We start from the raw sequence: 12,139 nt of genomic DNA on the forward strand, positions 1-12,139 counted from the left end.
TGACTTACGCATTCAAATTTCTGTATAGGCTTCTATAGTCCTTTGAAGAAAGACAACCAGACTCCCTAGTCCTTTTGGGGGTCCCTTTACTTTGTATCTTTTCATTTCTTGGCTCTCCATATTTCTGGTCTACTTAGATAACCACATCCCAAGTTGCAAACTCTGGTCTCAGGACTGATACTTGTTCTAATATCCTCCACTGATTTGGACAAGACACATCATTAGTCACTTTCCTCTTCCCAAGAAAAGGAGGAAAGAAATTCTTATTTGAACCTCAACAAACAGAAGTTTAAATTGTTTCTCTTTTAATATATATTTACTCATCCATCTTAAAATGTGACTACAGTAGGCCATACATTCACATTTTTCAAGAGCCATCAAGGATTGTTTGGTAAATGTTAACAACTGGCTCAAAAAATTAATTTTATATGGGTATACATACACACATTTCTTATAAATTTTATTGATATAAAAGATACGTACCTCACAATTTACATATAATAAAATATATAATACACTATAAGTTTCATATAGCCAATTGATTATTTTGGTGATTTTTACTAAATTTTTCTTTCTATAGTGAACAAATAGTTTCAATTAAATGAATGTAATTCCAGTATAAATGTTGGTATGCATTTTCTTATGTTAACTACTAAGATAAAACTGAAACAATAAAGACTTAAAATGGAATTTCACTCATTTGAAAATTACATCAGAAACTTTCTTAAAATTTAAAAATAAATTTCAATTACAGTTGACATACAATATTATATTACTTTCAAATGTGCAACATATTGATTAGACATTTATATAACTTGCAAGGTAATCACCCCAATAGGCCTAGTAGCCATCTGACAAAGTTATTATAGTATTAATGGCTGTATTCTCTATGCTGTACTCTACTTCCCCATGACTATTTTTATAACTGGCAATGTGTATTTCTTAATTCCTTCACATTTTTCACTCATTTTTCCAAACACTCCCCCCACTTGACAACCATCAATTTGTTCTCTGTATGTATACATTTTTTTCTGTCTTGTTTGTTTATTTATTTTGTTTTTTAGATTCCGCATATACGTGAAATATATGGTATCTGTCTTTCTCTACTGACCTATTTCACTTAGCATAATACCTTCTAGGTCCACCCATATTGTCACTAATGGCAAGATTTTATTCTTTTATGGCAAATAACATGCCACTGTATATATTCACCACATCTTTTTATCTACAGACTAACAGAAAGAGGAATTAAGAAAACAATCCCACTTACAATTGTACCAAAAAAATAAAATACCTAGAAATAAATGTAACCAAGGAGATAAAAGTCCTATACTCGGAAAACCATAAGATACTGAAGAAATTGAAAAAGACACAAATGGAAGAATATACTGTGTGGAAAGAAAGAATTAACACTGTTAAAATGTCCATACTACCCAAAGCAGTCTACAGATTCAGTGCAACCCCTATCAAAACACCAATGGCATTTTTCACAGAACTAGAACAAATAATCATAAAATTTATATGGAACTACCAAAGACCCTGTATAACCAAAGCATTCTTGAGAAAGGTGATGGAAGTTGGAAGTATCATGCTACCCAATATCAAATTATGCTAGAGGGTGATGGTAATCAAAACAGCACAGTGTTGGCATAAAAACAGACACATTAATCAAGGAAACAGAATAGAGAGCCCAGAAATAAACCCATGCCTTTATGACCAATTAATCTATGACAAAGGAGGCAAACTTATACAGTGGAGTAAAGATAGTCTTTTCAATAAATGTTGTTGGGAAAACTGGACAGAAACATGCAAAAGAATAAGACTGGATCATTTTATTTTTATATCATATACAACAATAAACTCAAAATGGATTAAAGACAAATGTAAAAACCAAAACTATAAAACTCCTGAAGAAAACATAAGCTGTAAACTCTTTGATGTCACTCTTAGTAATATTTGTTTGGATCTTGGGCAAGAGAAACAAAAGAAAAAAAAATAGGATTACATCAAACTAAAAAGCTTTTGCACAGTAAAGGAAACCATCAACAAAAGAAAAGACAACCTATTGAATGAGAGAAGATATTTGCCAATGATACATTTGAGAAGGGGTTAATATCCAAAATATATAAGGTACTCATACCTCTTAATACCAAAAAAAACAAACAATTATTTAAAAGAAAATTTGACATTTCTCCAAAGAGGGCATATCTATGACCAATAGGTATATGAAAAGATGTTAAACATCAATAATCATCTGAGAAATGCAAATTGAAACCACAAAAAGGTATCGCCTCACATATATCAGATGGCTATTATTAATTAGCAAACAAGTGTTGGCAAAGATTTGGAGAAAAGGGAACCCTCATGCACTGTTGGTGTGATTGCATGTTGGTGCAGTCACTATGGAAAACAGTTTGGAAATTCCTCAAAAAATTTAAAATAGAACTATCATATGACCAAAGAATTCCACTTCTGGGTATTTATCTAAAGAAATCCAAAGCACCAAATTGAAAAGATACACACACCCTATGTTCACTGCAGCATTACTTACACTAGCCAGGATATAGAAGCATCGTTAAAAACTTCTTTACTAAATTTGAAAATAGTTTTTACATTTCTGAGAAGTATTTCCATGATAGCTACTTTTATGTGTCAACTTGGTTAGGTGAGGGTGCCCAGTTGTTTGGTCAAACACCATTCTAGACATTTCTGTGAAGGTATTTTTCAGATGAAATTTAAATTTAAATCAGCAGAATTTGAATGAAACATGTGGACTGTCCTCATCCGATAAATAGAAGACCTAAATTTCTAGCCTGCTGGCCTACCCAACTAATTTCATACTTTCCAGTTCCCACAATTGAATGAGCCAGTTCCTTAAAATAAATCTTTTTCTGTCTCTCTTTGTCTCTATCTCTGTCTCTTGATAGTTAATAAAGAGACAAATACCTCTGTTTTTGTGAAGAATGCTGACTATAATTTCTCATTTTTTGTGCTATTAAAAATTTAATAAATAGAGCCAATGTGATTTTATAATTAAGTATAATTCAGATTTTATTTATCACATTCTTAAGTCTAGAAAACCAACAAAATAAATCAAATCAAATCCTGATTTGTAGCATTTTATAATTTCTATAGTGTAAATGCTACTACCATAGTGGCCAATATGAAGCTTCCATGGGACTGTACTCAGTGCAGAGTTAGGAAGAGATGTATGGTAAGTGTACTTTTATATAATATCTCTGCCATACAGATGTGATAGATATAAATAACCTCACATCTAAAAATAGTGATAATAGTGAACAAATAATCGTGAAAGGTAATGAATTATTTAGGAAGTGATAGCTGAGTATTTATTGTATGTGTTTTTAATATAATTTATAAATTATTTTTATAATTAAATTTTAATTATGGCCCTAGTTAACAATTAGTTCAGAAAATGTAATAACCAGTCTTATGGGCCATTATGCTCCAGTTCCAGAAAACCATTGGAGCTCAATAACTGTAATGTGGCCTATTTTCCAAAGAAAGGATATGCTCAATGGTTTCAGAAATGTTCCTGTTCTCACTTAGGATGATATTTGGAAAGCAAATCTCTGAAGAAACAAGAAGGAAAAGAGAGTAAAGGCAAAGAAAGAAAAGAAATGAATACGATGGAAAGGACAGGTAAAGGAAGAGAAAAGAATAAATAAATTGAATCTCAAACGATACTTTTTCAGAAGTCCTCCAACACAAATATAAAACAAAATCATGTACATAATTGATTTAAATTGATTTAACTTATTCAGGATATGTTATCACAGTATCATTCACTGATATCAACCTGATTTGCCCCCAAAAATGATAGCTGGATTAATCAACATGAAAATTATACTATCTTGAGGACTCAAAAGATAATACTTCCATAGTTTATAAGAGAACATACTTCATTGTTTTGAATGCCCCAAAGAACAGCTTAAAATACAGAATACTCACTGAGATACGTTTGTATGCACATATATCATATAAATCATATAAATTCAATGTATATACATATCTTAAAACATAAATTCTATTCTTGTATTTGGTACATGAAGAAAAGAAAATATTATGTATATGGAGATTCTGTCATTTGCAATCTAAAATTCCATTTATTTAATGTTTTATACTCTGTTATCTATATAGTATAATCCATCTGAGCAAAATATTGTTATGTGATATTTATCTTTTTTCTGTTTCCTTTATAAAATATCTAATTTGGGGATAAATTTTACCAAAGAAAATTTATTTTAATATTAATATTTGTTTCTCTTGCTATATAATGTATTTTACTATGTGCTCAGACTCTTGATACCCCTTTGTTAATGAATAATTGATCTGTCGAAGTAACATAATTTAATGTAATGTGAAATAAAAGACTAAAAGGAAGTAATTACCATAACTATAATTTGCAGTTGCTTAATGCTTTATATTTCTGTGCATTTAAAAAGAAATTGCAGATAAACTTTTTAGTCTGAATTTAAAGGAAACAGAAGAAATAAATGGGGCTATATAATTATTCATTGTTGATCTAAAAAATTGTATGCTAATGTTATGTAAGAAAAGAGATTTCAATAAAATAATTTTAGCAAAAGAACTGTGGAGAAGCCTATCTTTTTGGTTAAAAGCCATGATGTTCTAGTTAAGCCAGAATTTGGCAGAGTCTAAAATTAGGCCATTTTTTTCCCCACCTTCCTTTGAATCTTCTACTTCTTCATGAGTCAACTCCATGATACCTCTAGAGATCCAGGGGACACAAGGTGAAAAACATTATTCTAAGAGTATGTTAATTCCATATGTATATAATGAAAACATAAAAGCATTGTTATAGTCTTTGGCAATTCCTTAGCTAATAATTGCTGATTAAACTAGTTTTTATTTATATAAATATAACTTTTACTTTCTGTGCAGCATTAAAAGAATAATGAAATTAGGAATAACCTATAGTTTGTTTGACTGATATATAAAAGAAAACAATATCCAACCCCCAAACCCCAATAAATATAAGACTGCTAATGCTGAATAAGGGTATCATTTTAATTTAAAACTTTTAACATAATTATTGACATATTCCTTAAAGTAACTTTTCTACAATCTAGATGTTAGCCAGTTCTAAGAGTTACATTGTTCTCATATTAGAAATATCAAATGCTCATTTCATTGATTTTTATCCTTTAGCTGAAATTTAAATGGGTAAAGTCAAATTATGTTACATCTCACTAAAATTTTAAGAGAATCCCCTTCAGCGGTCTATAAAGCCCATGATATAATTATGTATTCCTTATTTGAGTCATATAAGACCATAAAATTAAAATATTCTGAACTATTTTACACAAGGTCTTAGAACTTGCAACTAAACACTCGAGAGAAAATAGAAGTATAGTAAATCACAAAAGACACAGCCACTAAATATATGAGAAAATAGTCAAAATATTTTACCATTAGTAAATATTACTTACAATCTAATTTCTCATCTATCTAAAACCCAATATTTGACTTTTACCATCTTGGTGGAGCCCTGTCTAAAATATAATAATATAATGTAGCTCAAAATTCACATATTTTCAAGCATATTATTCTACGAAAGCTGAGTTTTTGTCTATTGCAACAATTCTTACAGCAGTATTTTTTTAACCTAAATTATTGTTGTTACCTTGCAACTTCATGATGATGTTCTATGCAATATGTCTGTATACAGGAATTAAAAATTTATTATAAGTAATCATATAATGATCAAAAAAAAGAAAACAACTTTATAGAAAACATGCACTATGTATTATCACCTTTTTCTCTATCTGAATTCTGTGTTGTAATAATCTCTTAGAATTGTGTGACTGTAAGCAGAGAATGAAACAGGATGGAAGAAATTTGTTGAAGTGGTCACATGTAAAGATATTGGTCCATTTGTGGTTTAGACATTAGTTTCTAAGAGATGTACCTGGACAGTGCCAGTCCAGAGTAGCTGGCCCTGCTATAGATTTCAATTTGATCTTACAATATGAAAGTCATAAACCTTGTTACACTAATTTCAATAGCCCCACTTGATTTTTGTTTGTTTTTGCCACTACACTGCAAGCTCTGGGATAGCAAGTATTATTTCAATTTTGTTAACCATTATATTTTTAATATTTGTACATTTTCTGATTCAGGAGAGACAATCACAAAATATATTTATGAGTATATCAAACTATTCTCATTGCATTTATTATTTGTTCAATAATATACAACTATGCAATAAAATGTCTATATTATTTTATGACAATTGAAAAATTTGAAAGACAAAGCATTTTTAAACTAAGATGTTAAATGTAAAGAAACTATAATATATCCTATACCTGTTAGCTATTGACTCTCAGTAAGACAATCTATTTTAATTTTCTTTTTCTTCATCTGTAAAATAAGATGATATGAATAGATATTTCATATGTTCCTTTCTAACATCAAATAAGCCTACAATTCTTGAATTAAAATGACTATTTTTCTTATATTAAATTTTGCATGATTTTGATCTTTGGTATATTTAAATATAAAAATTATTATTTGTTCTGCCCAAGTTCACCCTTACTAAAAATCATAAAATGTTTTAAAAAGACTACATTTATTTAAACTATAACTACATTGAAATAAGTCTATTACTTTGGCTTTGCTGCTCTACGCAAAGCTGTTTATTCTTTCACAATATTTAAATTTCTCAGTGAAAACTGTGTAATTTAAATCTGGATTCTTATAAAAAATGAAAATTATCTTTTTATTTTTTTTCTATTAAATAACATTTTTTTTTCCAATATAAAGATTTTCTAGAGGTTAGCACTCTATTAACCATCTTTATTACATGTGTTTTTAAACACCTCGGCATGCATTAGAGAACGCTATCACACCCATTAAATGAAATTACATTCTTCTCAAATTAGTATAAGTGAAGTACTCTTTTTTAAAAAATTCTCTTCTTTAACTAAGCAAGATGTGAAAATGTCCTTAATATCTAGATTAAAGTCCGAGAATCACAAGCCATGAAAAGATTTCAAGGAGTCTGAAATTGTAGCCACAATCTTGAATGGATGTGCCCTGTATACTCATATATTTATACTGGCAGCAGCTGTCATCAAATTATCAAAGGATTCTAGAACACTCACAAAATTAAAAACTAATATATCATCCATTATCATTCATTTCTATGTATCTCTTGATCTCTCTTTTTTATTTCTTCTCTGACCCAGTTACTCTTCAGTAGCATGTTGTTTAATATCCATGTATCTGTGGTTCTTCCTGATTTCTTGTTGCAGTTGATCTCTAGTTTCAAAGCATTATGATCGGAGAATATGGTTAGTATGATTTCAACCCTCTTATATTTGTCAAGGCTATCTCTGTGTCCCAGTAGGTGGTAGATCCTTGAGAACATTCCATGTGCACTAGAGAAGAATGTATAAGCTGCTGTTTTGGGATGGAAGGCTCTGTAAATGTTAATTATGTCCAGTTGGTCTAATGTATCATTAAGGATGTGATTTCCTTATTGATTTTTTGTTTGGCTGATCTGTCCATATCCAACAGTGGGGTATTTAGGTCCCCTCCTACAATAGTGTTTTGGTCTGTTTCTCCCTTTAGTTCTGTTAGTAATTGCTTTACATATTTTGGGACTCTCTGATTGGGAGCATATATATCAATGTGTTATGTCTTCTTAGTGTATGATTCCCTTTGTCATTATGAAGTGTCCCTCAGTACCTTTCTTTACCTTTTTTTATTTTGAAGTCCATTTCAACTGATATTAGTACTGCTACTGCCACTTTTTTTTCTGAATGTCATTTGCTTGAAATATCATTTTCCACCCTTTCACTTTGAGTCTATATTTATTTTTGGAGCTAAGATGTTTCTCCTGGAGGCAGCATATGGTTGGGTTTTGTTTTTTGATCCACTCTGCAACTCTGTGCCTTTTTATTGGTGAGTTCAGTCCATTTATATTTAGGGTGATTATTGAAATATGAGGTCTTCTTATAGCCATTTTATCTTTCTGGTAGCTTGATGTTTCCATTGCTTCCTTGTCCTTGTGTTTCTGTTTTCTTTATTTTGGTTGGCTTCTGTGGGTTTTTCCCTCTGGTTCTTCTTGTTTTATGTTATATACTTCAGTTCTGACTCTATGGTATGTGGTTACCATTACGAATACGAAAAAGATAGTTATATATACACAGTCATCCATTTTCTTCTGCCTGTGCCTTATCTCCATTCCCCTTTGAGAATTTGGATCTTTGAATCCTCCCCTTTTCAGTCATTGTTGTCTCAATTTGTCCCTATGTACACTAAACGTTCATTACTATCTTGCTATAGAAAATCTCTTCTTATTGTTTAATCTTATAATGCCCTGAAAGGGTTGTACTCCTCTGCTTCTATTTGCCTGATATTCATCTTACTCCTAATTATGTTTTTTTGTTTTGTTTTGTTTTGTTTTTGCCATTTTGTTTTAGATGAGCTGAACCCTTTCAGTATTTACTGTAGTGCAGGCCTCATAGTGGAGAATTCTCTCAGTTTTTGTATGTCTGGACAGGTCTTTATTTCTCTTTCATATCTAAAAGAGAGCTTAGCTGGATACATTATTCTAGGCTGATAGTTCCTTTTACTTAATATTTTGAATATTTGAGTCCACTCTTTTCTGGCTTGTAAGCACTTTGCTGAGAAGTCCTGCAGCATCCAGATAAGTAAAAAATGTGCTACTTCAAGAGATTCTTGGCATCATTTTTAATATAACCATGGGATCAGAATGAATGGAAATGACCAGCCCACATCCCTTCTGAGAAGAGAGACAACATTCTCAAAGGCCATGAACATAAATGCTAAAATGCACTTTAAATTAATCTAGTCATCATTGCCTCTTGTTTTGTTGCTGTGTGTGTGTGTGTGTGTGTGTGTGCAAATATGTCTGTCAAGCATCTCACTTATTTTCCTTACGTTCTACCTCATGTTTATGGAAAACATATATACATGGCAATGTGTGGTTACATTTGCTAAGAAACACTATAAGTGACACAGATTTTTAAATCTATGTCATAATTTAAATTGAATTGTTTATTCTAATGTCAAAAGCATTTAAGTTTTCAAAGGAATTATGTTGAAAACTTGAGTGTAACTATGCTAATCATGACCAAATGTAAAGGGTAGTCTGTTTTGGAGAGTTTGAGATTTTATGTATATACATATTGACAACTATTAATATCTGAATTTGACCTTAATTCAAAATTTCTGAAAGACTGTTTCGAGGATCACTATTTTGAATTCTTTACAGAAAATGAGTCAAATACATTTGGAAAACGCATGCCTACTATGTGCAGCTACTCATATTGTACACTCACCTTCATAGTTTCATGGAATTGCAGTCTCTGGGGTTGCAATGCATGGTGAACCTGGTTAAATTCTATATATATCTCCCTTTAGCTTATCGGAGGCTTTAAGGAGATTATAGTAATTGGTTTAATTTTGTACACTTAATAATACAACATTTTTTCTTATATCTTATCTCCTTTGTTTGATGAGCTTAGCTCCCCGCCGAACACCAGGAAATACAACTGCATTTAACTAGATACATTATTCTTGAGGTACAGAATGGTTTTCACCTTAGAACATTACATTCCTTTTAATGTACTGGGCAGACAATTTCACCTGTATCACTAGTCTATATTTTTCATCAAGTAATGGTAGGAAACATTTATAGAGCACTTACGATATACTAATCACTGTCCTAGTGCTTTCATCAAGTATTTCATTTAATTAACATAACAAATTAGTGATAGGTATTAGTATTATCCTCATTTTATTTATTAGAAAAGTAACTCATGGAGCCATCAAGTGATATGCTAAAATCTGGAATAGCTCGCCAACTGTAGAGTCAGAACACACATTCAAATTATTTTACTGTTGCACATGGGACTTACTCCATTTACCCTACACATAAATCTTTGGTTTTTATCATGGCCATACAATACTTCTTTGACAAGAGGTCGCAGATGACCAGGAAAAACAAGATGCATGTCCTGAAATCCCATTTTTCCTATATAAGGTGTCTCTCAGTCTCTAAATACTTTGATGGAAAGATCTTTGTATGATCCCCATCTGCCTGGATTTTCTTGTTTTTATCTTTTTCACTGTGAATTTTTAGTTTAATTACTTTTGTAAAATATTTAAATAAGCTTCAAGTTTTAGGATAGTTTTACATTTACAGAGAGTAACAAAGTGCAGAGACTAGAACAATAGTTAATATTAATAAAAGGCAATAAAACTGTATTTCTGTAGTCAATATCTAACTCACATCAAGAAGACTTAATTAGATGATTATTCAATTCAACCAGGATGTATCATTTTTTGATGTCTTCTGTATTAAGATATGCCCTCTAAGATGCTTATTTGTCTTCTAGACAAATATTTAGTTCCAGAAACAGGTCTATGTGTTACATTAATATTAACTTGTATCATATTCAACAATTATTCACTTTCTTAAAAGAAAACAAAGGAGATATTTAAATATTACTGGCTTCTGTAATATATTTCTTCTTAGATATGATGCTTCTAATCTCTGTTTTGAAAGGATTTTTCTCATAATTTAAAGATGATCTAATCATACACACCTACAAACACACGCACACAAGAAAAAAGACTTAAAAAGTTTTCTTTGACTTTGAAATTATTAATTAAGTGGAAGACAAACAACAAAGATCATTATGTAAATATATAATTACAAATGGTTCTAGTAAAATGTTTCATATTTTGAAGTAAACATATCTGCAGTGATGTCAACTGTTACAAACTATCTTAGAATAGTCTTAAAGGAGATTGACAGAGTTAACATTATCGAAGAAATTTTAAAGCATCCTGAAGAATTGGAATTAATTACATGGAATATAATCTGAACGTTTGATAATATTAAATATTAAGTAAGTAAAATCAGGGAAAAATAGCATTTTATATATTACATAGTACAGAAAAATAGATGCAGCTACACTCACCAAAATAGTATTTCCCAAGGACTGATGGAAAAAATCTAATAGTTTTTTTGTAAATTTGTATTACTATTTTTATTTTTTTCAATGTTTCAGAGCAATCTATGTAAATAGAACATAGCCAATTGTTCAGAGTAATTTCTGAATAAAAGCAATGGTCTTTTGTCTCTTCTCTTCTTTCCTTCAGTCCTAATGTGTTAGATATCCTCTTTTCACTACTACTGATTGTAATTCTTCTTGTGGATATCTGTGTAATTCTAACTAATATTTTTTATATTGTATTGATTTGCCAAAACTAAACACTATATTACTCTACCATCTAGTACCTAATAGCCTATAATTTTTAATATTTCTTTGAAGTCTCGATCATCTATTGATTACGTTCATAAGTTCAATTATATACGTAACATCTTTTTATTAAATTTTCACAGGTCTCAGTATTCCCCATATTAAGATGTGTTTGTCTCACATACTAACCTCTAGTTTTCTCATCCCACATCCTTATTCTAATTTCTACAAAGACCATTTATATTTATATTATCACCGTCTTTTTTTTTTTTTTTTTAAGGCGAGGCAACCCTTGGTTCACCTCACAGACTGCAAGGATCTTGTCGGCTTACAATCCCTTATTTTTAATTTAATTTTTATGCATACAGCACCTAGTCTTCCTAGGTGGTCTCCCATCTCAGTACTAACCAGGCCCAACCCTGCTTAGCATCCAAGATCAGACGGGATCTGGCTTGTTCAGGGTGCCATGGCCATAGACCTTGTCACTGTCTTTAACATATTAATTTATATCATAAATCCATTATGAAGTTTTCCCGTGCTTTGGTCACAGAAGTTAAAACAACACTTACTATGCAACTACTATATAAATTAATGCAACCTATTCTGGGATGCATGTGTGTTATGATCATATTATTTTTTAGATCTAATGCTAGGTCCTTTAGGCACACACATTATTTAACATATGCCTTCAAATTAAAATTCTCTATCATTTGTTTAAATCTGCCAGCCACAATTAATTTGCTTCAAACAGGTAGGATTTTCTTAATATTATATTTTTTTTTTTTTTGTGATGATGTTTGGGTCTTACTTTTTTCTAGAGTTTCTCTTTACTCTTATTTTCTCTTTGAAATGCTTCT

At 30.6% G+C, this 12,139-nt stretch overlaps 1 pseudogene; it reads right to left on the minus strand.

Moving 5' to 3' along the window:
• Positions 1-11,641: 11,641 nt before the first annotated feature.
• On the minus strand, positions 11,642-11,760 carry LOC120586412 (uncharacterized; annotated as a pseudogene).
• Positions 11,761-12,139: the final 379 nt, after the last annotated feature.

This window comes from Pteropus medius, unplaced genomic scaffold, assembly GCF_902729225.1.
Source record: "Pteropus medius unplaced genomic scaffold, Ma_sr-lr_union100, whole genome shotgun sequence".
Classification (NCBI taxonomy): domain Eukaryota; kingdom Metazoa; phylum Chordata; class Mammalia; order Chiroptera; family Pteropodidae; genus Pteropus; species Pteropus medius.